Source organism: Emys orbicularis, chromosome 4 (genome assembly GCF_028017835.1).
Source record: "Emys orbicularis isolate rEmyOrb1 chromosome 4, rEmyOrb1.hap1, whole genome shotgun sequence".
NCBI classification, from domain to species: domain Eukaryota; kingdom Metazoa; phylum Chordata; order Testudines; family Emydidae; genus Emys; species Emys orbicularis.
In genome coordinates, this window is record NC_088686.1 from 126,112,690 (window position 1) to 126,120,278 (window position 7,589).

The following is a 7,589-nucleotide window of genomic DNA, read 5'->3' on the forward strand; positions in this document are numbered from 1 at the left end:
CGGGCCGGGGCCGGAGCCGCGCCGCGGGGACCGGGCCGGGACCGGAGCCGGAGCTCCGCCGCGGGGACCGGGCCGGGGCCGGAGCCGGAGCCGCGCTGCAGGGACCGCGCTGGGCCGGAGCTGCGCCGGGCCTGCGTGCTCGGCCGGAACCAGGGCCGGACTGGGCCGCGCCTCCCCGGAACCCTTCTCGCGCCCCCCGCCACCCCAGCTTACCTGGTGCTGCCTGCCCGCCCCTGCTTCTTTTCAGACTTCCCGCGAATCAGAGATTGAGGGGGCGGAGCGTTCTGGGGAGGGGAGGAGGGGGAAGTGAGCTGAGGGCGTGGTGGAGAGCTGCAGCGCGGGGCCCTCTTAGCGTGGGGCCCAATTCAGCCGAATCGGCTGAATCGGCCTAAAGCCGGCCCTGGCTGCTAGGCAACGAGAGACGCTGGCCGGCAGGGGGCTGAGGCAGAGGCAGCAGCGGCTGTTGCAGGTCAGGAGGGGGGAGGGGAGGAGAAGGCACATGTGCTTTGCAGCCTTCCCCTCCCCTCTCCCCAGCACTCACCTGGAGGAGACACCGAGGGGGCTTCCGGTCCGGTAGGAGACAGGAATCTCTGCAGTGGACCTCACTCACCTTAGCAACTGCTGGGGCTTTGGTCGGTGAGTGTTTGACCCCGTGATTCCCCATAGGTTTGTAATATTGGGTTGGTTTTGTGGTTTTCGGTGGTGTTGCTGTTTGAGGGTGAGTTTGTGCCTGCCTGTGTCTGTTTCAAAACTAAACTCGGGATCATGTAACCCAGGAAGAAAGCCCCGAGCCAGTACTTAGTGCTGTGAATTCCAGGTGAGAGAGAGAGAGGGAGGTTTGGAGGAGGAAATCAAATACATCAAGAGGGGAGAATGCGAAAGGTCTGCAACACGGCAGGCTGAGACTTTTATCTCTCCCTTCTCCCCCGAGAGAGGGGAAACTGAGGCACGGAGTGATCTGATTCCCCTCCCCAAATTATTTTGCAAAGGAGGGGGACGGGGGGCTCCTATGCAAACCAGTTCCCTTTCCATCAATTCTGCTTCCCCTGCTGCAAGACCACTGTAGGGGCTGAATATTTCCATTAAACTCTGGCTCCTTCATTTGCCCTGCAACAATAAAATAGACCGGCTTTGCGGGGGAGGAATATCCCCCCCCCCCCAAGCTGTGTGGACATTAAGTTTTTTGAGGGGGGGGCACGATAATATTCTGGATCAATCAAACACCCAGCTCAGCTTTCTAGCCATCCAGCATCTCTAGGGCAGGGAAGGAAGGTGCTCTTGGTGCAGAGTGGTCGCAAAACAGGGGTGAATTTAGCGGGGGGGGGGGGTCCGGTTGAAATCCCACCCGATGCAGCCACACAGAATCTCTGGCGGCGCTAGGAGAGGCCAGGAGTGGAAGCAGGTGGTCCGGGGGTGAGGGGACATTTGCCCTCAGTCCTGGGCTCTGGGATGGACTAGACTGGGTGGGTGGTGGGTTCAGTCTAGTCTTCCAGCCTGTTGCTCTCGCTGGGGTTTGTGGTTTTCATCTGGCTCCACTGAAAAGATCAAACAAGCCCAGTAGAAAAGGGGGATGAGAGAGGCAGGAAGGGATTTGTAAGGGGTTAAAGTGACCCATCAATGAAAGAGTAAAACCAGAGTTTGACTGGGTTTCCCCCCAGCCACCACTCCTGCAAACACTGGGCAAGGGGCAGCCCCATCCCCCACCGAGGCTATGGTGAGGGGCAGCAGGGGAGGAAGGAAGCCACATGTGATGGCAGTCCCCTCCCCCCCAGCACCCACCACCCCCTCTCCGGCCCCCAAACTCTGTCCCAGAGCCTGCACCCACCCCTCCGCACTCCCTCCCAGAGCCTGCACCCCTCCACCCATCCTGCACCCCACACCGTGCCCCAGCCCGGACCCTGCACCCAAACTCTGTCCCACTCAGCCCTGGGCAAAGCTCTCCTTGGCTGGCTCCCAGCCCCTCTCCAAGGGTTGCAGCTGTCTGGAAGTGCCTGCCTTCCACACCTTCCTCATTCACACCTCATTCATTCAACAGTCAATTGATTACAAAGTGGGGGGAAGATCTTATTCTACTTCTAGCAAAAAGACATTTTTCTTTTACCTTAATTATACTACCTTAGGGGCCAGCTATAACATTACCAAGGTTCAATACAAAGTCATATAAAAGTTATACAAAAATGCATAATGCAGAGATTTATCTTCAACTGCACTGATTGACTGCTGTGTGCAGTAACATAGTGAGCCCTGGGTCTTTGAATGAGGCTTTATACTTGGGGGGGGGGGGGGCGCGAGCGGCGAGCGGGTGGGCAAGCGGCGGGTGGGCAAAGAGGCAAGCAGTGAGCCAGCAGGGGTTCTAGGGGCAGGCATGGGGGTTTCTGGCAGGGGAGGGAGAAGGTGAAAGGAGGCAAGTGGTGGGTGGGGGACTGACTAGGAGGGACACAGCAAGCCAGCAGGGGGCTAGGGGGTGAAGAGGGGTGTGATGGTGGGGCTGAGCGGGGAGGGGTCGGGTCCTATTTTACTGCTGTGATCTGGTCACCCTATGTCACCCCCCCCAAAACCTTCCTTTTCTTCCTTTTCGGCCCACAGCTGTTTCGGCGGGGTGGCGCTGGGGAAGCAGGGTTTGTTTCCGTGGGCCGGGAGGCGCTGGGGGGGGGGGGGGAGGAAGGCACAATTTTATATTAATAAGGAAATATTTTATAAATTTTAATAAAATAAACATTATTGAAGAAAATCAGTTGTACAACTATCAAAACATGAATTATTTTCCTAATATGAAAGTGAAAATCAGCTAATTAATATATGACGCAATGTATGTAATATATAATTTTGTTATTATTTATATAGTCATGGAAAGTAAATAATACATGGAAGAAATGAAAGGGTTCTTTTAAAGTGGCTTTTTTTTTAGTCATCCCTGCTGGGGTCCCATCGAAACTGTTCGAATTGGGCCCCGCACTTCCTAAAGCCGGCCCTGGCTGTGGCGTCCGCGCTGTCAATCACCAGAAAAGTGCGCAAACTGATTGCCCGCCGGCGCTTTCACGGAGGGAGGGCGGGAGTGACGGTTGAATGACGACAGTTACCCAAAACCACCCTCGACACATTTTTTGCCCCAGCAGGCATTGGGGGCTCGACCCAGAATTCCAATGGGCAGCGGCGACTGCGGGAACTGTGGGATAGCTGCCCACAGTGCACCGCTTCCAATGTCGACGCTTGCCCCGTTAGTGTGGACTCACAAAGTCGAATTACTGTCCTTAGTGTGGATACACACGTTCGACTTTGTAATATCGGTTCCACAAATTCGCTTTAAGTAAACTCAAACTATTCTCGTAGTGTAGACATACCCAAAGGGGTCTCTCAAAACTGGGTGACTGGGCAACAAAATGGCAGATGAAATTCAATGTTGATAAATGCAAAGTAATGCCCATTGGAAAACATACTAACTATACATACAAAATGGTGGGGTCTAAATTAGCTGTTACCACTCAAGAAAGAGATCTTGGGATCATTGTGGATAGTTCTCTGAAAACATCCACTCAATGTGCAGCAGCAGTCAAAAAAAGCAAACAGAATGTTAGGAACCATTAGGAAAGGGATAGATAGTTTGTCTTATTATCATAATGCCTCTATATAAACCCGTGGTATGTCCACACCACGAATACTGTGTGCAGCTCTGGTCTCCCCATTCCAAAAAAAATATTAGAAATGGGAAAGATACAGAGAAGGGCAACAAAAACAACGAGGGGTCTGGACCAGCTTCCATATAAGGAGAGATCAAAAAGAGACAACTAAGGGGGAATATGATAGTGGTCTATTAAATCATGAATGGTGTGGAAAATAGGGAAGTGTTACCAACTCCTTCACATAACACAAGAACCAGCGGTCACCCAGTGAAATTAAGAGGCAGCAGGTTTAAAACAAACATGGGAAGTACTTCACATGACACAGTCAAACCTGTGGAACTCATTGCCAGGGGATGTTGTGAAGGCCAAAGTATAGGTCCATCAATGGCTATTATCCAAGATGGTCAGGGACACAACCCCATGCTCTGGGTGTCCCTAAACCTCTGACTGCCAGAAGCTGGGACTGCACGACAGCGGATGGATCACTCGATAATTTCCCTGTTCTGTTCAGTCCCTCTGAAACATCTGGTCGCTGGCAGTGGCTAGGATACTGGGCTAGATGGACCGTTGGTCTGACCCAGTGGCCATTCTTATGCTCTCTGGAGTGGGGACAGTGGGGGTGGAGAATAGTTCTCGTCCCCCGAGGCTGTGGTAATGTGGTGGTTGTGTGGAACATGGGCATGGGCGGGGGGCGGGCAGGGGAGCTGTCTTTGGGGGTTGGGGTGTAATGGACTGGTCCCCCCAGGCTGTGATAACGTGGTGATCGTGTGGAACATGGGCATGGCCGAGGAGCTGGGGTGGGGAGGGGGGCAGCTGTCTCTGGGGGTCGGGATCTGGACTCCTCCCCCCAGCCAGAAGGGGGTGCTGCAGGGGTTACAGGGATATAGCAAATTGAGACAGAAAAACATTCCATCCCGCTATGAAAAAAATCCCATCTCTGCCTTCCCAGGAATCTGGCCTTGCTTCCTAGAAGCAGGAGACAAATGACAAGTGTGTGGGAATACCTCCATCCTAGAACCACCCCAGTATCTGGAGAGAAACAGGTTTGTATCTATTTCATAGAATCATAGAATATCAGGGTTGGAAGGGACTTCAGGAGGTCATCTAGTCCAACCCCCTGCTCAAAGCAGGACCAATCCCCAATTTATTCTATTGTGCTAAAGTTTGGATGCAAACTGGCAGCAAATATTTCTCCAGCTCTTTTTCATCGTGGTCTTCACAAGCTTGAGTCTAATTCATCCATCGCTGCTGTCGAGCCCCGTGACTGAGCTGTCCCCCAGTATCTATGGACACCCTCTGAAAAGGGGCATCTAGCGTAGGCAGTGGTCTCCTGTCTACTGCACACGTAGCAGGGGCTTTTTCCAATCTTGCATAGGAATCACATATTGTGGAGTATTCCTCAACTGCCTCGGTTTCCCCATTTTCAGCTGGGGTCTTGGCCAAAGCAATGCAGAGTTGTGCCTCAATTTCCCCCTCTTTCAGCATTGATCTTGGCCGAAGCAATGCCGAGCCGTGCCTCAGTTTCCCTAAGGCTAACACAATCCTATCCCCTAAAGAATTTGGTTAAGGATCAGTGCTGGGATGCAGGAGACCCATCGTCAATTCCCTGCTCTGCCACAGATTCACTGTTTGACCTTGGTCAAGTCACTTCCTCTTCGGACTTCACTTGCAAAATCAAGATAATGATGCAGCTTCGGTTGGTTTCATCTATTTAGACTGCAAGCATTTCAGACAGGGACACCCTCTCACTCTGTGCCTGGGACAATGGGCCCCAATCTCGTTTACTGTGTCTATGCAGAGACCGGCAGAACAGAACATCTCCATGACTGTCTGTGCAGCGCCCTACACAATGGCGCCCTGATCTCAGCCAGAACCTCTGGGCACTGCCATAAATACAAATAGTAAGAATAATAGATTTAGAAGCCAGAAGGGATCGTTATGATCATCTGGTCACATGCATAACACAGGCTAGAATATCTTGCGGCAGAGGAACTCATTTATCTGCACTCACACAGACACTGCTCTCCCAGGGGGTAAGAATCAGCAATGTGTGTCAAACCCACAGCCTTTCAATAGCTTCCAAGCTCTGAAAGGCCAACACACAATCCATTATAGCCACCAGTACAGGATGCTCACTGCACACTGAGCCAGACCCCAATGGGAGTGTCTTCATCCGCCTCCGTGCGCTCTGGATTTCACCATTAGTGTATTTCCTCTCTCAAAGACGAATCAGGGTTTGCCAAAGCCCAGAACTGTAGAGTTTGAGATGGAAAAGTCCCTTTAGTTTCTGAAAACTAAACCAGACACACCCTGAGACTTATCTTCCTGCAGAAACTGACCGGCATAGCTATAGTGTAGCACACTATAGCAGCCACAAAGGGGTTAATGAGCATAAGTGCTGTGAGGAAGTTGCTGACTAGCAACAGCTGAGCTCATAGGCTGCTCCTGGAAAGAGAAGCCTCCTAGAGAGAGAGAGCAGCTGAGCTCCCAGGGGCAGAGAGACCCGGGCCAGAACAGCATCTGAACAAGGGGCCTCCCAGGGATCTGGAATGGGCCCAGCCTGCTCGGGGCTGTGTGGCCAGGCAACCTGAGCAGACTTGGCATCAGCCTGAAGGTAGGAAGTGGCCATGGGCAGTAGCATTGAGTGGGATGGATGGAGCTGCTTACTCCAGGGTTCCTGGGCTGGAAGAAAGCCCGAGGAGTGGGAGGCCTGGGTCCCCATGTCACCCCTGCAGGAAGGGGCGGGCACATGTCTGCCACAAGGGAGCACAAGGACTATTGAGCCCTGGGTGGGGATGATGGCTCAGGCTCATTATTTTCTTGAGGAAGGGGGTGGGATAACTAGGACAGGGGGTCTCAACTGGAGGTGTGGGGAGGTCACACCTGCCCTGCCCCTTCATATTGCTAAATGGGATGGAATGTATGGTCTAGTGGTTAAAGCACTAGCCTGGGACTTGGTTCAATTCCCTGCTGTGCTACAGACTCCCTGCATGACCTGGAGCAAGTCCCTTAGCGGCTCCGTGCCTCAGTTTCCCAATCTGTGCAACGGGGATCACAGCACTGCCCTGCCTCCCGGGGTGGGGGCACAATGGTTCATAAGGTTTTATTATAAAAGAAAAGAATGCGAAGAGAGTTGTTAAATGGTCAAAGCAACCAGGTACATACATATGACTTCAGAGTCCATATATCAAGTTCTTAGCAGCATTGGTGAGTTTGCTGGCTTGTGAAGTTCCCCTGGAACACATCCAAAGCTTGGATGGGTCTATCAGTCCTTTGTCCAAAACTTCAATTTGTAGAGATGTTGCTCCAGAGGTGAGACGCAGGATTGAAGACAAAATGGATGTGCTGCAGCTGCCTTTTTATATCCTTTGTCATGTGGCTTGTACATCCTTTGTCCCAAACACAAGCTCACAGCATATGAGCATGGAAAAGTATTTGCAGTTCCCTGTCCACAGGCATGTCCCTACATGTCCTGCTGACTCATAGGCCTGGTCTACACTACGAGTTTAGGTCGAATTTAGCAGTGTTAAATCGAATTAACCCTGCACCCGTCCACACAACAAAGCCATTTACTTCGACATAAAGGGCTCTGAAAATCGATTTCGGTACTCCTCCCCGACGAGGGGAGTAGTGCTGAAATCGACATTGCCGGTTCGAATTAGGGTTAGTGTGGACGCAATTCGATGGTATTGGCCTCCGGAAGCTATCCCACAGTGCACCATTGTGACCACTCTGGACAGCAATCTGAACTCGGAGGCACTGGCCAGGTAGACAGGAAAAGCCCCGCAAACTTTTGAATTTCATTTCCTGTTTGCCCAGCGTGGAGAGCTGATCAGCATAGGTGACCATGCAGAGCTCATCAGCATAGGTAACCATGCAGTCCGAGAATCGAAAAAGAGCACCAGCATGGACCGTACAGGAAGTATTGGATCTGATTGCTATATGGGGAGACAATTCCGTGCTAGCAGA